This window comes from Rhinoderma darwinii, chromosome 3 (genome assembly GCF_050947455.1).
Source record: "Rhinoderma darwinii isolate aRhiDar2 chromosome 3, aRhiDar2.hap1, whole genome shotgun sequence".
Classification (NCBI taxonomy): Eukaryota; Metazoa; Chordata; class Amphibia; order Anura; family Rhinodermatidae; genus Rhinoderma; species Rhinoderma darwinii.
This window is the reverse complement of record NC_134689.1, coordinates 414,559,672-414,578,551: the sequence shown is the minus strand read 5'-3', so window position 1 is coordinate 414,578,551 and position 18,880 is coordinate 414,559,672. Positions and strand designations below refer to the sequence as shown.

The window sequence follows — 18,880 nt, the reverse complement described above, 5'->3', positions numbered from 1 at the left end:
TTATATATCTCTACGAGAGAATATTATCACATTTTTTTTGTTGTTAAATAGTGTTTATGGCGTACAACAATCACTATCAATACAATACCTCATTGAAAAAGGATTACACTCAGAAGGAATTATACTGTGGCAAGGTCCCACCGAGAGTTGAACTCGGATTGCTGGATTCAGAGTGCTAACCATTACACCATGGAACCCTTGACAATAGAGTGCAGTTTGGATATTTCTACTAAACAGGCAGTACGTGTAATTACAATAACACGTCGGCTATCATTCAAAATCGACCTCCCACAATAATCAAGAGGGCATAGCTTCTGTGCCTGCATGATCACCAAGATGTGCAATTATTTTCTATTGCGGTTATATAACAAAAGCTAGAACCCTGCATTTGGAAAGGGAAAATACTATTAACAACTCAATGGGAAAAAACTGAGAAATGAAATTATGAATTTCAGTTGACTGAAAACTTAACTGGTTTAACCAGTGTCAGGCAGCTACTGCCAATGCAAAAAGACTGTAAATTAGTTTCCATTTGGATAATCTACAATGTGGATAATACTAATTTCCAAGGTCTGTCTGTACTGAACACACTACGAGCTGGAAGTAGAGCCAGTGTTTGCATTACATGCCATAAAAATACTCTTTAAATTTGTTAATTTTATATGCCCTCAATTACATTGGTTTAATTATCTCTACGAGAGAATATTATCACATTTTTTTTGTTGTTAAATCGTGTTTATGGCGTACAACAATAACTATCAATACAATACCTCATTGAAAAAGGATTACACTCAGAAGGAATTAAACTGTGTCAAGGTCCCACCGAGCGTTGAACTCGGATTGCTGGATTCAGAGTGCTAACCATTACACCATGGAACCCTTGACAATAGAGTGCAGTTTGGATATTTCTACTAAACAGGCAGTACGTGTAATTACCATAACAGGTTGGCTACCATTCAAAATCGACCTCCCACAATAATCAAGAGGGCATAGCTTCTGTGCCTGCATGATCACCAAGATGTACAATTATTTTCTATTGCGGTTATATAACAAAAGCTAGAACCCTGCATTTGGAAAGGGAAAATACTATTAACAACTCAATGGGAAAAAACTGAGAAATGAAATTATGAATTTCAGTTGACTGAAAACTTAACTGTTGTAACCAGTGTCAGGCCGCTACTGCCAAGGCAAAAAGACTGTAAATTAGTTTCCATTTGGATAATCTACAATGTGGATAATACTAATTTCCAAGGTCTGTCTGTACTGAACACCCTACGAGCTGGAAGTAGAGCCAGTGTTTGCATTACATGCCATAAAAAGACTCTTTAAATTTGTTAATTTTATATGCCCTCAATTACATTGGTTTAATTATCTCTACGAGAGAATATTATCACATTTTTTTTGTTGTTAAATCTTGTTTATGGCGTACAACAATAACTATCAATACAATACCTCATTGAAAAAGGATTACACTGTGTCAAGGTCCCACCAAGAGTTGAACTCAGATTGCTGGATTCAGAGTGCTAACCATTACACCATGGAACCCTTGACAATAGAGTGCAGTTTGGTTATTTCTACTAAACAGGCAGTACGTGTAATTACAATAACAGGTCGGCTATCATTCAAAATCGACCTCCCACAATAATCAAGAGGGCATAGCTTCTGTGCCTGCATGATCACCAAGATGTACAATTATTTTCTATTGCGGTTATATAACAAAAGCTAGAACCCTGCATTTGGAAAGGGAAAATACTATTAACAACTCAATAGGAAAAAACTGGGAAATGAAATTATGAATTTCAGTTGACTGAAAAATTAACTGTTGTAACCAGTGTCAGGCAGCTACTGGCAAGGCAAAAAGACTGTAAATTAGTTTCCATTTGGATAATCTACAATGTGGATAATACTTATTTCCAAGGTCTGTCTGTACTGAACACACTACGAGCTGGAAGTAGAGCCAGTGTTTGCATTACATGCCATAAAAAGACTCTTTAAATTTGTTAATTTCATATGCCCTCAATTACATTGGTTTAATTATCTCTACTAGAGAATATTATCACTTTTTTTTTGTTGTTAAATCGTGTTTATGGCGTACAACAATTACTATCAATACAATACCTCATTGAAAAAGGATTACACTCAGAAGGAGTTAAACTGTGGCAAGGTCCCACCGAGAGTTGAACTCGGATTGCTGGATTCAGAGCCCAGAGTGCTAACCATTACACCATGGAACCCTTGACAATAGAGTGCAGTTTGGACATTTCTACTAAACAGGCAGTACGTGTAATTACAATAACAGGTCGGCTATCATTCAAAATCGACCTCCCACAATAATCAAGAGGGCATAGCTTCTGTGCCTGCATGATCACCAAGATGTACAATTATTTTCTATTGCGGTTATATAACAAAAGCTAGAACCCTGCATTTGGAAAGGGAAAATACTATTAACAACTCAATGGGAAAAAAATGGGAAATGAAATTATGAATTTCATTTGACTGAAAACTTAACTGTTGTAACCAGTGTAAGGCAGCTACTGCCAAGGCAAAAAGACTGTAAATGAGTTTCCATTTGGATAATCTACAATGTGGATAATACTAATTTCCAAGGTCTGTCTGTACTGAACACCCTACGAGCTGGAAGTAGAGCCAGTGTTTGCATTACATGCCATAAAAAGACTCTTTAAATTTGTTAATTTTATATGCCCTCAATTACATTGGTTTAATTATCTCTACGAGAGAATATTATCACATTTTTTTTGTTGTTAAATCTTGTTTATGGCGTACAACAATAACTATCAATACAATACCTCTTTGAAAAAGGATTACACTCAGAAGGAATTAAACTGTGTCAAGGTCCCACCGAGAGTTGAACTCAGATTGCTGGATTCAGAGTGCTAACCATTACACCATGGAACCCTTGACAATAGAGTGCAGTTTGGATATTTCTACTAAACAGGCAGTACGTGTAATTACAATAACAGGTCGGCTATCATTCAAAATCGACCTCCCACAATAATCAAGAGGGCATAGCTTCTGTGCCTGCATGATCACCAAGATGTACAATTATTTTCTATTGCGGTTATATAACAAAAGCTAGAACCCTGCATTTGGAAAGGGAAAATACTATTAACAACTCAATAGGAAAAAACTGGGAAATGAAATTATGAATTTCAGTTGACTGAAAAATTAACTGTTGTAACCAGTGTCAGGCAGCTACTGGCAAGGCAAAAAGACTGTAAATTAGTTTCCATTTGGATAATCTACAATGTGGATAATACTAATTTCCAAGGTCTGTCTGTACTGAACACACTACGAGCTGGAAGAAGAGCCAGTGTTTGCATTACATGCCATAAAAATACTCTTTAAATTTGTTAGTTTTATATGCCCTCAATTACATTGGTTTAATTATCTCTACGAGAGAATATTATCACATTTTTTTTGTTGTTAAATCGTGTTTATGGCGTACAACAATTACTATCAATACAATACCTCATTGAAAAAGGATTACACTCAGAAGGAGTTAAACTGTGGCAAGGTCCCACCGAGAGTTGAACTCGGATTGCTGGATTCAGAGTCCAGAGCGCTAACCATTACACCATGGAACCCTTGACAATAGAGTGCAGTTTGGACATTTCTACTAAACAGGCAGTACGTGTAATTACAATAACAGGTCGGCTATCATTCAAAATCGACCTCCCACAATAATCAAGAGGGCATAGCTTCTGTGCCTGCATGATCACCAAGATGTACAATTATTTTCTATTGCGGTTATATAACAAAAGCTAGAACCCTGCATTTGGAAAGGGAAAATACTATTAACAACTCAATGGGAAAAAAATGGGAAATGAAATTATGAATTTCAGTTGACTGAAAACTTAACTGTTGTAACCAGTGTAAGGCAGCTACTGCCAAGGCAAAAAGACTGTAAATGAGTTTCCATTTGGATAATCTACAATGTGGATAATACTAATTTCCAAGGTCTGTCTGTACTGAACACCCTACGAGCTGGAAGTAGAGCCAGTGTTTGCATTACATGCCATAAAAAGACTCTTTAAATTTGTTCATTTTATATGCCCTCAATTACATTGGTTTAATTATCTCTACGAGAGAATATTATCACATTTTTTTTGTTGTTAAATCTTGTTTATGGCGTACAACAATAACTATCAATACAATACCTCATTGAAAAAGGATAAAACTCAGAAGGAATTAAACTGAGTCAAGGTCCCACCGAGAGTTGAACTCAGATTGCTGGATTCAGAGTGCTAACCATTACACCATGGAACCCTTGACAATAGAGTGCAGTTTGGACATTTCTACTAAACAGGCAGTACGTGTAATTACAATAACAGGTCGGCTATCATTCAAAATCGACCTCCCACAATAATCAAGAGGGCATAGCTTCTGTGCCTGCATGATCGCCAAGATGTACAATTATTTTCTATTGCGGTTATATAACAAAAGCTAGAACCCTGCATTTGGAAAGGGAAAATACTATTAACAACTCAATGGGAAAAAAATGGGAAATGAAATTATGAATTTCAGTTGACTGAAAACTTAACTGTTGTAACCAGTGTAAGGCAGCTACTGCCAAGGCAAAAAGACTGTAAATGAGTTTCCATTTGGATAATCTACAATGTGGATAATACTAATTTCCAAGGTCTGTCTGTACTGAACACCCTACGAGCTGGAAGTAGAGCCAGTGTTTGCATTACATGCCATAAAAAGACTCTTTAAATTTGTTAATTTTATATGCCCTCAATTACATTGGTTTAATTATCTCTACGAGAGAATATTATCACATTTTTTTTGTTGTTAAATCTTGTTTATGGCGTACAACAATAACTATCAATACAATACCTCATTGAAGAAGGATTACACTCAGAAGGAATTAAACTGAGTCAAGGTCCCACCGAGAGTTGAACTCAGATTGCTGGATTCAGAGTGCTAACCATTACACCATGGAACCCTTGACAATAGAGTGCAGTTTGGATATTTCTACTAAACAGGCAGTACGTGTAATTACAATAACAGGTCGGCTATCATTCAAAATCGACCTCCCACAATAATCAAGAGGGCATAGCTTCTGTGCCTGCATGATCACCAAGATGTACAATTATTTTCTATTGCGGTTATATAACAAAAGCTAGAACCCTGCATTTGGAAAGGGAAAATACTATTAACAACTCAATGGGAAAAAACTGAGAAATGAAATTATGAATTTCAGTTGACTGAAAACTTAACTGTTGTAACCAGTGTCAGGCAGCTACTGCCAAGGCAAAATGACTGTAAATGAGTTTCCATTTGGATAATCTACAATGTGGATAATACTAATTTCCAAGGTCTGTCTGTACTGAACACACTACGAGCTGGAAGTAGAGCCAGTGTTTGCATTACATGCCATAAAAGACTATTTAAATTTGTTAATTTTATATGCCCTCAATTACATTGGTTTAATTATCTCTACGAGAGAATATTATCACATTTTTTTTGTTGTTAAATCGTGTTTATGGCGTACAACAATCACTATCAATACAATACCTCATTGAAAAAGGATTACACTCAGAAGGAATTAAACTGTGGCAAGGTCCCACCGAGAGTTGAACTCGGATTGCTGGATTCAGAGTCCAGAGTGCTAACCATTACACCATGGAACCCTTGACAATAGAGTGCAGTTTGGATATTTCTACTAAACAGGCAATACGTGTAATTACCATAACAGGTTGGCTACCATTCAAAATCGACCTCCCACAATAATCAAGAGGGCATAGTTTCTGTGCCTGCATGATCACCAAGATGAACAATTATTTTCTATTGCGGTTATATAACAAAAGCTAGAACCCTGCATTTGGAAAGGGAAAATACTATTAACAACTCAATGGGAAAAAAATGGGAAATGAAATTATGAATTTCAGTTGACTGAAAACTTAACTGTTGTAACCAGTGTAAGGCAGCTACTGCCAAGGCAAAAAGACTGTAAATGAGTTTCCATTTGGATAATCTACAATGTGGATAATACTAATTTCCAAGGTCTGTCTGTACTGAACACCCTACGAGCTGGAAGTAGAGCCAGTGTTTGCATTACATGCCATAAAAAGACTCTTTAAAATTGTTAATTGTATATGCCCTCAATTACATTGGTTTAATTATCTCTACGAGAGAATATTATCACATTTTTTTTGTTGTTAAATCGTGTTTATGGCGTACAACAATAACTATCAATACAATACCTCATTGAAAAAGGATTACACTAAGAAGGAAGTAAACTGTGGCAAGGTCCCACCGAGCGTTGAACTCGGATTGCTGGATTCTGAGTGCTAACCATTACACCATGGTACCCTTGACAATAGAGTGCAGTTTGGACATTTCTACTAAACAGGCAGTACGTGTAATTACCATAACAGGTTGGCTACCATTCAAAATCGACCTCCCACAATAATCAAGAGGGCATAGCTTCTGTGCCTGCATGATCACCAAGATGTACAATTATTTTCTATTGCGGTTATATAACAAAAGCTAGAACTCTGCATTTGGAAAGGGAAAATACTATTAACTATTAACTCAATGGGAAAAAACTGAGAAATGAAATTATGAATTTCAGTTGACTGAAAACTTAACTGTTGTAACCAGTGTCAGGCAGCTACTGCCAAGGCAAAAAGACTGTAAATGAGTTTCCATTTGGATAATCTACAATGTGGATAATACTAATTTCCAAGGTCTGTCTGTACTGAACACCCTACGAGCTGGAAGTAGAGCCAGTGTTTGCATTACATGCCATAAAAAGACTCTTTAAATTTGTTAATTTCATATGCCCTCAATTACATTGGTTTAATTATCTCTACAAGAGAATATTATCACATTTTTTTTGTTGTTAAATGGTGTTTATGGCGTACAACAATCACTATCAATACAATACCTCATTGAAAAAGGATTACACTAAGAAGGAAGTAAACTGTGGCAAGGTCCCACCGAGAGTTGAACTCGGATTCCTGGATTCAGAGTCCAGAGTGCTAACCATTACACCATGGAACCCTTGACAACAACAGTGCAGTTTGGATATTTCTACTAAACAGGCAGTACGTGTAATTACAATAACAGGTCGGCTATCATTCAAAATCGACCTCCCACAATAATGAAGAGGGCATAGCTTCTGTGCCTGCATGATCACCAAGATGTACAATTATTTTCAATTGTGGTTATATAACAAAAGCTAGAACCCTGCATTTGGAAAGGGAAAATACTATTAACAACTCAATGGGAAAAAACTGGGAAATGAAATTATGAATTTCAGTTGACTGAAAACGTAACTGTTGTAACCAGTGTCAGGCAGCTACTGCCAAGGCAAAAAGACTGTAAATTAGTTTCCAATTGGATAATCTACAATGTGGATCATACTAATTTCCAAGGTCTGTCTGTACTGAACACCCTACGAGCTGGAAGTAGAGCCAGTGTTTGCATTACATGCCATAAAAAGACTCTTTAAATTTGTTAATTTTATATGCTCTCAATTACATTGGTTTAATTTTTTCTACGAGAGAATATTATCACTTTTTTTTTGTTGTTAAATCGTGTTTATGGCGTACAACAATCACTATCAATACAATACCTCATTGAAAAAGGATTACACTAAGAAGGAAGTAAACTGTGGCAAGGTCCCACCAAGATTTGAACTCGGATTGCTGGATTCAGAGTCCAGAGTGCTAACCATTACACCATGGAACCCTTGACAATAGAGGGCAGTTTGGATATTTCTACTAAACAGGCAGTACGTGTAATTACAATAACAGGTCGACTATCATTCAAAATCGACCTCCCACAATAATCAAGAGGGCATAGCTTCTGTGCCTGCATGATCGCCAAGATGTACAATTATTTTCTATTGCGGTTATATAACAAAAGCTAGAACCCTGCATTTGGAAAGGGAAAATACTATTAACAACTCAATGGGAAAAAACTGGGAAATGAAATTATGAATTTCAGTTGACTGAAAACTTAACTGTTGTAACCAGTGTCAGGCAGCTACTGCCAAGGCAAAAAGACTGTAAATTAGTTTCCATTTGGATAATCTACAATGTGGATATTACTAATTTCCAAGGTCTGTCTGTACTGAACACACTACGAGCTGGAAGTAGAGCCAGTGTTTGCATTACATTGCATAAAAAGACTCTTTAAATTTGTTAATTTTATATGCCCTCAATTACATTGGTTTAATTATTTCTACGAGAGAATATTATCACTTTTTTTTTGTTGTTAAATCGTGTTTATGGCATACAACAATCACTATCAATACAATACCTCATTGAAAAAGGATTACACTAAGAAGGAAGTAAACTGTGGCAAGGTCCCACCGAGAGTTGAACTCGGATTGCTGGATTCAGAGTCCAGAGTGCTAACCATTACAACATGGAACCCTTGACAATAGAGTGCAGTTTGGATATTTCTACTAAACAGGCAGTCCGTGTATTTACAATAATAGGTCGGCTATCATTCAAAATCGACCTCCCACAATAATCAAGAGGGCATAGCTTCTGTGCCTGCATGATCACCAAGATGTACAATTATTTTCTATTGCGGTTATATAACAAAAGCTAGAACCCTGCATTTGGAAAGGGAAAATACTATTAACAACTCAATGGGAAAAAACTGGGACATGAAATTATGAATTTCAGTTGACTGAAAACTTAACTGTTGTAACCAGTGTCAGGCAGCTACTGCCAAGGCAAAAAGACTGTAAATTAGTTTCCAATTGGATAATCTACAATGTGGATCATACTAATTTCCAAGGTCTGTCTGTACTGAACACCCTACGAGCTGGAAGTAGAGCCAGTGTTTGCATTACATGCCATAAAAAGACTCTTTAAAATTGTTAATTGTATATGCCCTCAATTACATTGGTTTAATTATCTCTACGAGAGAATATTATCACATTTTTTTTGTTGTTAAATCGTGTTTATGGCGTACAACAATAACTATCAATACAATACCTCATTGAAAAAGGATTACACTAAGAAGGAAGTAAACTGTGGCAAGGTCCCACCGAGCGTTGAACTCGGATTGCTGGATTCTGAGTGCTAACCATTACACCATGGTACCCTTGACAATAGAGTGCAGTTTGGACATTTCTACTAAACAGGCAGTACGTGTAATTACCATAACAGGTTGGCTACCATTCAAAATCGACCTCCCACAATAATCAAGAGGGCATAGCTTCTGTGCCTGCATGATCACCAAGATGTACAATTATTTTCTATTGCGGTTATATAACAAAAGCTAGAACTCTGCATTTGGAAAGGGAAAATACTATTAACTATTAACTCAATGGGAAAAAACTGAGAAATGAAATTATGAATTTCAGTTGACTGAAAACTTAACTGTTGTAACCAGTGTCAGGCAGCTACTGCCAAGGCAAAAAGACTGTAAATGAGTTTCCATTTGGATAATCTACAATGTGGATAATACTAATTTCCAAGGTCTGTCTGTACTGAACACCCTACGAGCTGGAAGTAGAGCCAGTGTTTGCATTACATGCCATAAAAAGACTCTTTAAATTTGTTAATTTCATATGCCCTCAATTACATTGGTTTAATTATCTCTACAAGAGAATATTATCACATTTTTTTTGTTGTTAAATGGTGTTTATGGCGTACAACAATCACTATCAATACAATACCTCATTGAAAAAGGATTACACTAAGAAGGAAGTAAACTGTGGCAAGGTCCCACCGAGAGTTGAACTCGGATTCCTGGATTCAGAGTCCAGAGTGCTAACCATTACACCATGGAACCCTTGACAACAACAGTGCAGTTTGGATATTTCTACTAAACAGGCAGTACGTGTAATTACAATAACAGGTCGGCTATCATTCAAAATCGACCTCCCACAATAATGAAGAGGGCATAGCTTCTGTGCCTGCATGATCACCAAGATGTACAATTATTTTCAATTGTGGTTATATAACAAAAGCTAGAACCCTGCATTTGGAAAGGGAAAATACTATTAACAACTCAATGGGAAAAAACTGGGAAATGAAATTATGAATTTCAGTTGACTGAAAACGTAACTGTTGTAACCAGTGTCAGGCAGCTACTGCCAAGGCAAAAAGACTGTAAATTAGTTTCCAATTGGATAATCTACAATGTGGATCATACTAATTTCCAAGGTCTGTCTGTACTGAACACCCTACGAGCTGGAAGTAGAGCCAGTGTTTGCATTACATGCCATAAAAAGACTCTTTAAATTTGTTAATTTTATATGCTCTCAATTACATTGGTTTAATTTTTTCTACGAGAGAATATTATCACTTTTTTTTTGTTGTTAAATCGTGTTTATGGCGTACAACAATCACTATCAATACAATACCTCATTGAAAAAGGATTACACTAAGAAGGAAGTAAACTGTGGCAAGGTCCCACCAAGATTTGAACTCGGATTGCTGGATTCAGAGTCCAGAGTGCTAACCATTACACCATGGAACCCTTGACAATAGAGGGCAGTTTGGATATTTCTACTAAACAGGCAGTACGTGTAATTACAATAACAGGTCGACTATCATTCAAAATCGACCTCCCACAATAATCAAGAGGGCATAGCTTCTGTGCCTGCATGATCGCCAAGATGTACAATTATTTTCTATTGCGGTTATATAACAAAAGCTAGAACCCTGCATTTGGAAAGGGAAAATACTATTAACAACTCAATGGGAAAAAACTGGGAAATGAAATTATGAATTTCAGTTGACTGAAAACTTAACTGTTGTAACCAGTGTCAGGCAGCTACTGCCAAGGCAAAAAGACTGTAAATTAGTTTCCATTTGGATAATCTACAATGTGGATATTACTAATTTCCAAGGTCTGTCTGTACTGAACACACTACGAGCTGGAAGTAGAGCCAGTGTTTGCATTACATTGCATAAAAAGACTCTTTAAATTTGTTAATTTTATATGCCCTCAATTACATTGGTTTAATTATTTCTACGAGAGAATATTATCACTTTTTTTTTGTTGTTAAATCGTGTTTATGGCATACAACAATCACTATCAATACAATACCTCATTGAAAAAGGATTACACTAAGAAGGAAGTAAACTGTGGCAAGGTCCCACCGAGAGTTGAACTCGGATTGCTGGATTCAGAGTCCAGAGTGCTAACCATTACAACATGGAACCCTTGACAATAGAGTGCAGTTTGGATATTTCTACTAAACAGGCAGTCCGTGTATTTACAATAATAGGTCGGCTATCATTCAAAATCGACCTCCCACAATAATCAAGAGGGCATAGCTTCTGTGCCTGCATGATCACCAAGATGTACAATTATTTTCTATTGCGGTTATATAACAAAAGCTAGAACCCTGCATTTGGAAAGGGAAAATACTATTAACAACTCAATGGGAAAAAACTGGGACATGAAATTATGAATTTCAGTTGACTGAAAACTTAACTGTTGTAACCAGTGTCAGGCAGCTACTGCCAAGGCAAAAAGACTGTAAATTAGTTTCCAATTGGATAATCTACAATGTGGATCATACTAATTTCCAAGGTCTGTCTGTACTGAACACCCTACGAGCTGGAAGTAGAGCCAGTGTTTGCATTACATGCCATAAAAAGACTCTTTAAATTTGTTAATTTTATATGCTCTCAATTACATTGGTTTAATTTTTTCTACGAGAGAATATTTTCACTTTTTTTTTTGTTGTTAAATCGTGTTTATGGCGTACAACAATCACTATCAATACAATACCTCATTGAAAAAGGATTACACTAAGAAGGAAGTAAACTGTGGCAAGGTCCCACCGAGAGTTGAACTCGGATTCCTGGATTCAGAGTCCAGAGTGCTAACCATTACACCATGGAACCCTTGACAATAGAGTGCAGTTTGGATATTTCTACTAAACAGGCAGTACGTGTAATTACAATAACAGGTCGGCTATCAATCAAAATCGACCTCCCGGGGGGGCGGAGTTACCGCGCATTGGGATGGACGCTTAACTCGTGAGCTCCTCACTTCATATACAGAAACTACAGCTTCTAGGCAGTAATTTTGCAATATCATGGTAAAACCTTCGAATGACAAGTACAAGGATTCCCCGGGTCCTGCTCAACAGGGGAAAAATCAACCCGACATGGATAAAATTCTTCGGAAAAAGCTGTAGTTTCCTTCCAAGATGGTGCTGGAGCGCCAAGCAGACGATACTAGAGATGAAGACTCTGACGGCTCCACGGCTTCCATCATCCGACTGGGAAGGATTACTACTTCTATTCAACTCCACATGACTTGTATCAATGCTTAGATTATTTATTTTTGCCAGAAAAGCATCTGCCCCAGGTGGCATCATCCTCGATAGGGAACATTACAATCTCAGATCACGCTCTGGTCTCTGTTAAGTTCACCTTAAAGCAGTTGCCTGTTAGAGGATGGAACTGGAGACTTAATGATACGCTCTTAGAAAACTCTAAAGATGTAAATTCCATAGAAAATAAAATGAAGGAGTTCTTTACATTTAATGATGACCCCCTTATTTCAAAACCTCTCCTCTGCGAGACACACAAAACATTTGTAAGAGGGGAACTTATTGCCCTAGTTTCACGGGTAAAGCGGAAGAGGTCGCAACTCATAGATGAGGTGTTGGGCAAAATATCCTCCATAGAAAATGTACATAAAAGATTGCGTTTGGACTCAGTTCAGACAGAACTCCAACACCTTAGACAGCAACTTAAAAACATCCTCAATGTAAGATCTGCTAAATCACTCCAACTACTCAAATATAAAACATATGCTCATGGAGACAAGGGGAATAGGATGATGTTGAACCTTCTCAAACAACAAAGTGGGAAAACCCTCATCTCCACTATAAAAGTGGAATTACATAGTAAGTTCACTGAGACTGACCTCATAGCGCGGGAATTCCGGAAATACTACTCTGAGCTATATAACCATAAAAAAAATCTGCCCCGAATAGCCAGGTTTCACACACAGAAGCTATAAGTAACTACTTACATTCCATAGATGCCCCTTCCTTGACTGAAGAGGAGCAATCAGCATTGCTTGCTCCGTTTACGCTACAGGAACTGGACAAAATATTAGGGACCATACCAAATGGGAAAAGCCCTGGACCAGATGGGCTCCCAATCATTTATTATAAAAAATGTAAACAAACCTTGTTGCCATTGTGCCATTTAAACAAACCCTGTGCTAACCATTACACCATGGAACCATCTATAAGAAATATGAGTGTGAGTATTTCTACTAAGGATACAGTGAGTGTAAGAAGGTGAAATAGTGCTAACCACCTGATCTTAGCTGTTACAGTGGGAGGTCAGCTGTCAATCACAGCTGCCCTTCCACAATGATTGTGCTTGCACGGGTTCTGCACGATGACCATGATGTACAATTATTTTCTATTGCGGTTACATGACAAGAGCTACAACCCCATAGTTCTACTGAATCACAGTTAGGGTATGTGCACACACACTAATTACGTCCGTAATATACGGACGTATTTCGGCCGCAAGTTCCGGACCGAACTCAGTGCAGGGAGCCGGGCTCCTAGCATCATAGTTATGTACGACGCTAGGAGTCCCTGCCTCGCTGCCGGACAACTGTCCCGTACTGTAATCATGTTTTCAGTACGTGACAGTTGTCCTGCAGCGAGGCAGGGACTCCTAGCATCGTACATAAGTATGATGCTTGGAGCCCGGCTCCCTGCACTGTGTTCGGTCCGGTACTTGCTGCCGAAATACGTCCGTATATTACGGACATAAATAGTGTGTGTGCACATACCCTTAGATGAAATGCACAGTAAGCATAACATTATAAAGGCAGATCCTATTAACACAAATGAGGATAGTATTCTCTTACAAACTAAATATGGAGAAGAAAGGGGCTTGAGCATAGAAGCGGCACATGAGGTTTAACATTGAAAAATGTAAGGAAAGGCAATTGCGAAGGAAACATACCTTTACAAACTATATAAGAAAACACTGGGTAAAACTGACAAGAAAAATGATAATCAATGCGATTCAGTTTTAGTTGATAGAAAACTTAACTGTAGTAATCAGTGTCAGGCAGCTGCTGCCAAGGCAAAAAAAAAAGTTAAATAAATTCCATGTGGAAAACCAACAATGTTGATCCTACTAATAGAGAAAACCCTTTGAGCTGAAAGTAGAGACAGCATTTTCATCACATGCCAAGAAAACAGACTTTTAGTTGTTTATATGCTGTCAATTATATTAGCGGATGTACAAGACGTTGGAATACTCCAACATCTTGTTAAAATATGTGTATGGCAGGCAACAATCACTATCAGTACAATACATCAGTGATAAAGGGTCACATTCATAAAGAAGTATACATTTGGATAGGTTTCACCAAGCGTTGAACTTGGATTGCTGGATTAAAAGCCCAGAGTGCTAACCATTACACCATGGAACCATCTACAAAGATACAAGTGTGAGTATTTATACTAAGGATACAGTGAGTGTAAGAAGGTGAAATAGTGCAAATCACCTGATCTTAGCTGTTAGGGTATGTGCACACACACTAATTACGTCCGTAATTGACGGACGTATTTTAGCCGCAAGTACCGGACCGAACACAGTGCAGGGAGCCGGGCTCCTAGCATCATACTTATGTACGATGCTAGGAGTCCCTGCCTCGCTGCAGGACAACTTTCCTGTACTGTAATCATGTTTGCCATGAAAACAGACTTTTAGTTGTTTATATGCTGTCAATTATATTGGCGGATGTACAATACGTTGGAATACTCCAACATCTTGTTAAAATATGTGTATGGCAGGCAACAATCACTATCAGTACAATACATCAGTGATAAAGTATCAGTGATAAAGTATCACAATCGTAAAGAAGTATAAATTGGGCTAGGTTCCACCAAGCGTTGAACTCAGATTGCTGTATTCAAAGCCCAGAGTGCTAACCATTACACCATGGAACCATCTACAAAGATATGAGTGTGAGTATTTATACTAAGGATACAGTGAGTGTAAGAAGGTGAAATAGTGCAAATCACCTGATCTTAGCTGTTACAGTGGGAGGTCGGCTGTCAATCACAGCTGCCCTTCCACTATGATTGTGCATGCACAGTTTCTACATGATCACCATGATGTACAATTATTTTCTGTTGCGGTTACATGACAAGAGCTACAACCCCATAGTTCTACTGAATCACAGTTAGATCAATTGCACAGTAAGCTTAACATTTTAAATGTAGATCCTAAATAGTGTAAAGTAATTAACACAAAGGAGGATAGTATTCTCTTACAAAATAAATATGGATAAGAAAGGGGCTTGAGCATAGAAGCGGCACATGAGGTTTAACATTGAAAAATGTAGGGTTATGTGTTTGCAAAGGAAATATACCATTACCAACTACATAAGAAAACACTGGGTAAGACTGACAAGAAAAATGATAATCAATGAGATTCAATTTTAGTTGATAGAAAACTTAACTGTAGTAACCAGTGTCAGGCAGCTGCTGCCAAGGCAAAGAAAAAAAGTTAAATAATATTCATGTGGAAAACCAACAATGTTGATCCTGCTAATTTCCAAGGTCTCTTTATAGAGAAAACCCTTTGAGCTGAAAGTAGAGACAGCATTTTCATCACATGCCATGAAAACAGACTTTTAGTTGTCTATATGCTGTTAATTATATTGGCGGATGTACAATACGTTGGAATACTTCAACATCTTGTTAAAATATGTGTATGGCAGGCAACAATCACTATCAGTACAATACATCAGATATAAAAGATCACATTCGTAAAGAAGTATAAATTGGATTGCTGGATTCATAGCCCAGAGTGCTAACCATTACAACATGGAACCATCTACAAAAATACAAGTGTAGGTATTTCTACTATGCATACAGTAAGTGTAAGAAGGTGAAATAGTGCAAATCACCTGATCTTAGCTGTTACAGTGGGAGGTATTATTAATTAGATCATTTTTATTAATTTTATCTCAAATTGGTATACTAATATTAGTTACACCTGGGATATATAACAATGCTTCCGTTTAATACGCCTCATGTGTCAAATACCAACCCGAAGTGGGTTTTTAGCATCTGTTCAGTGTCATTCACAAATTTTTCCACATTTTTGTTCGTTTTAAATCTATTTAACATACATGTTTTATTTATTCAATTCTTATATATTGGATTAATTAATTCGTTTTTGCTGTCTCAGCAGGATTTCGTTCTTTTTGTAGGAGTTTCCCTTGTCTCCTCCCTGTTTCCCCCTTGTGATTGGCCCTTGGTTTAACACTGACATGTATATATATATATGATGTTTTTCTGGATGTTCATGGCCTGATGAAGACACAAGTCCTGCGTCAAAACGCGTAGCCACCTGTAATTATTCATTTAATAAAAACCTCGACTGGTATAGCAGCGCCTCCATTGGTCACTTTTTTTTTTTCCTCATTCTCTTACCTCATCACCAGCGGTGAATTCCCATTCAACGGCTCTTGGACCTTGGCAGCAGCTACACCTTCGATCTGGCTTACACACCTTGGGTGTGTCTCCTGTGCACGCATCTCTGCAGTGTTGCTCTGTATGGAGATCGCCCTAAACCTTGCAACAGCGTTGTGCCTGGTCAGCATAACCCGTCTAGGTGAATGCATTTCCCTAGTATCATTTCTCCCATGACCCTTGGATAATAGCACTATGTGGCGCCGTGTACTTTTTCTCTTCGTATAGTTCTACAATCGGGGTGTGGCAGATCCCCAGTGAGCCACCTTCCCGTTATCGAGGGATCCTCTGCAAGTTGTATCTGAGATCTTCTCGTCACAGGCAGCCTACACATATTGTGTTATCATCGACACTCATCGCTTTTTTCATTCATACATTGCATTGGAAATTCACCTTGCCGTTTTATTTACAAGGGATTACCGTTGTGGTCTTCGTTTCTGTTTTTCCATAATGTTGGACTTTGTTACTGAAAGAAACGTTCCCGGGAGCATTTAATATCTAGTTCCATCGGTGTGGATATTTTGGACGATTCTCCTCCAATAGTGAGTAATGGTTTCTCGATTGAAAAAACAAAGGAAATGACTGACTTGTACCTCACACTTGAAAATAATTTGAAAGATGAAGCATTTCAAAATATTGATTGTCATTTTTTGGAAATGTATATTATTGAGAATATTGCACCTAGGGGTTTGAGAATATTATTTGATACCCCTTACCAAAATGATCCACAATTTAGTCACAATTGGCTAGACCATGCAAAAAACTGCTCAATGGGCTTCCTAAAATTATTACTTGCCAAGAGACAGATCAGTTGTAATTTGCTGACTTCCAAAATAGCACTAATTTGTGAACAACTCAAAGCTTATTTTGAACATCCTGATTTTATTAGCCTGTAGTCATCAACGAAAAATAGATTAAACGCCTTTGAAAAGGATTTAATTACCAGAAAAACAAAAAAACTGAAAAGGGATAGACAGGATTACCTATCAAATACATCAGGGGACTGGAGGTCCGTAAAGTCCTTCCAAACTGTACAAACACCATTAGATACTACTGCTAATAAGGTTCATTCCAGACATGTTGACACCAACGCAAAGTTGGGAGCACAGATTAAAAATAGCACCTTTTATAAAAATAGAGGTCCTATGCTTGGAGTTATTAAAACCATATCCACGTCCATCCCAGTTAAAGCTGCCAATAATTTGGTACCTTTGACTCCCACTGCAATTGCCAACCAGGTCATTTTAGATCCTAAACACATACCCACTAACACCAATTTCCCTTTAGGTTCCATTCCAGTACATGCATTTAAATCTACAGATCTCCAAGCTCATTTAAAACTTCTCAATCTCATACCCGGTACTCCTCCCTCGTCACCTATGCAATCCCCTCTGTTCAATGATTCCATTGATTTTTCAGTTACAACACACATTCCCTCAACCTTATTAGAATTATCCCTACATGAAACACAGTCGATCAATGACAGTTCGAATCAATTATATATACCACCCACCATCCACCCCAATGAACAGTCACAATTTATGGATAACACCCTGTCCACGGTTTCTTTTTTAGGGCTTCCCCCACATATTGCGGTACCTCCGGTCACTCCCATTTCCCATTCAGAGGAATTTCTTCTACCTTACCTAAAGAGCCCCAAATCTCAGGCAATAACAGCCTTTTTCCCAAAAATTCAAAAAATGTAAACAAAAAGAAAGCTAGAAATAGACATAGAGGATGTAGAGGTGGGAAAAATAGACGCACCAAACCAGTTCAAATTCCCAAAGAAACACAGACCAAAACAATAAAATTATTCAATCTTTCCAACTATATTCTTAAGGATAATGAAAATGCTCTCTTATCCAAGGGGTTGTCCTTTTGCCCCACCTCCATACCTGATGGATTTAACTTATTTATGGATTTGAATAGATTTATTAGGAAATTGACCTTATTTAGACATTTTTCGTTAATACCCAATGTGGTTCCTCTGTCAGTTCCTCCTGGCAATATGTCCTCCTCAGTTGTACCACCACCTGTCCAGGTGGAGGTACACTCCAAATCATCTTTCTATCCTCTACACCATAGAGGTCCTTATTTGGATACATTTTCCACTTTGGTTGGTAACGAATTTAAATCTTTGGAAAAGCCCAATTTAGCAACTGACAATTTCTCTTCTTGTGAAAGAAGGGCATTGAAATCTCTTAAAATAAACAATTTGATTGTGATACGTTCAGCCGACAAAGGAGGGGGTATTGTTATCCAGGACCGTTCTGAATACATCAAAGAGACATATATAATTTTATTAGATGCCTCTTTCTATGAGAAATTGTTGAATAATACTATACCATCTGATCTCGTTGAGTATAATCAATTTATTGGGTCGGCCTTCACCAAGGG

At 37.6% G+C, this 18,880-nt stretch overlaps 10 non-coding genes across 10 annotated transcripts; all 10 read right to left on the bottom strand.

The window, feature by feature from the left end:
- Nucleotides 1-2,162: 2,162 nt before the first annotated feature.
- Nucleotides 2,163-2,234, bottom strand: TRNAQ-CUG (transfer RNA glutamine (anticodon CUG)). Its single transcript has one exon. It is a non-coding gene; the product is annotated as a tRNA-Gln (tRNA).
- Nucleotides 2,235-3,533: 1,299 nt separating this feature from the next.
- TRNAQ-CUG (transfer RNA glutamine (anticodon CUG)) lies at nucleotides 3,534-3,605 on the bottom strand. The gene has a single exon. It is a non-coding gene; the product is annotated as a tRNA-Gln (tRNA).
- A 1,980-nt stretch (nucleotides 3,606-5,585) lies between these two features.
- TRNAQ-CUG (transfer RNA glutamine (anticodon CUG)) lies at nucleotides 5,586-5,657 on the bottom strand. Its single transcript has one exon. It is a non-coding gene; the product is annotated as a tRNA-Gln (tRNA).
- Nucleotides 5,658-6,960: 1,303 nt separating this feature from the next.
- Nucleotides 6,961-7,032, bottom strand: TRNAQ-CUG (transfer RNA glutamine (anticodon CUG)). Its single transcript has one exon. It is a non-coding gene; the product is annotated as a tRNA-Gln (tRNA).
- A 618-nt stretch (nucleotides 7,033-7,650) lies between these two features.
- TRNAQ-CUG (transfer RNA glutamine (anticodon CUG)) lies at nucleotides 7,651-7,722 on the bottom strand. The gene has a single exon. It is a non-coding gene; the product is annotated as a tRNA-Gln (tRNA).
- A 617-nt stretch (nucleotides 7,723-8,339) lies between these two features.
- TRNAQ-CUG (transfer RNA glutamine (anticodon CUG)) lies at nucleotides 8,340-8,411 on the bottom strand. Its single transcript has one exon. It is a non-coding gene; the product is annotated as a tRNA-Gln (tRNA).
- A 1,303-nt stretch (nucleotides 8,412-9,714) lies between these two features.
- On the bottom strand, nucleotides 9,715-9,786 carry TRNAQ-CUG (transfer RNA glutamine (anticodon CUG)). Its single transcript has one exon. It is a non-coding gene; the product is annotated as a tRNA-Gln (tRNA).
- Nucleotides 9,787-10,404: 618 nt separating this feature from the next.
- On the bottom strand, nucleotides 10,405-10,476 carry TRNAQ-CUG (transfer RNA glutamine (anticodon CUG)). Its single transcript has one exon. It is a non-coding gene; the product is annotated as a tRNA-Gln (tRNA).
- A 617-nt stretch (nucleotides 10,477-11,093) lies between these two features.
- TRNAQ-CUG (transfer RNA glutamine (anticodon CUG)) lies at nucleotides 11,094-11,165 on the bottom strand. The gene has a single exon. It is a non-coding gene; the product is annotated as a tRNA-Gln (tRNA).
- A 618-nt stretch (nucleotides 11,166-11,783) lies between these two features.
- Nucleotides 11,784-11,855, bottom strand: TRNAQ-CUG (transfer RNA glutamine (anticodon CUG)). The gene has a single exon. It is a non-coding gene; the product is annotated as a tRNA-Gln (tRNA).
- Between the last annotated feature and the right edge of the window lie 7,025 nt (nucleotides 11,856-18,880).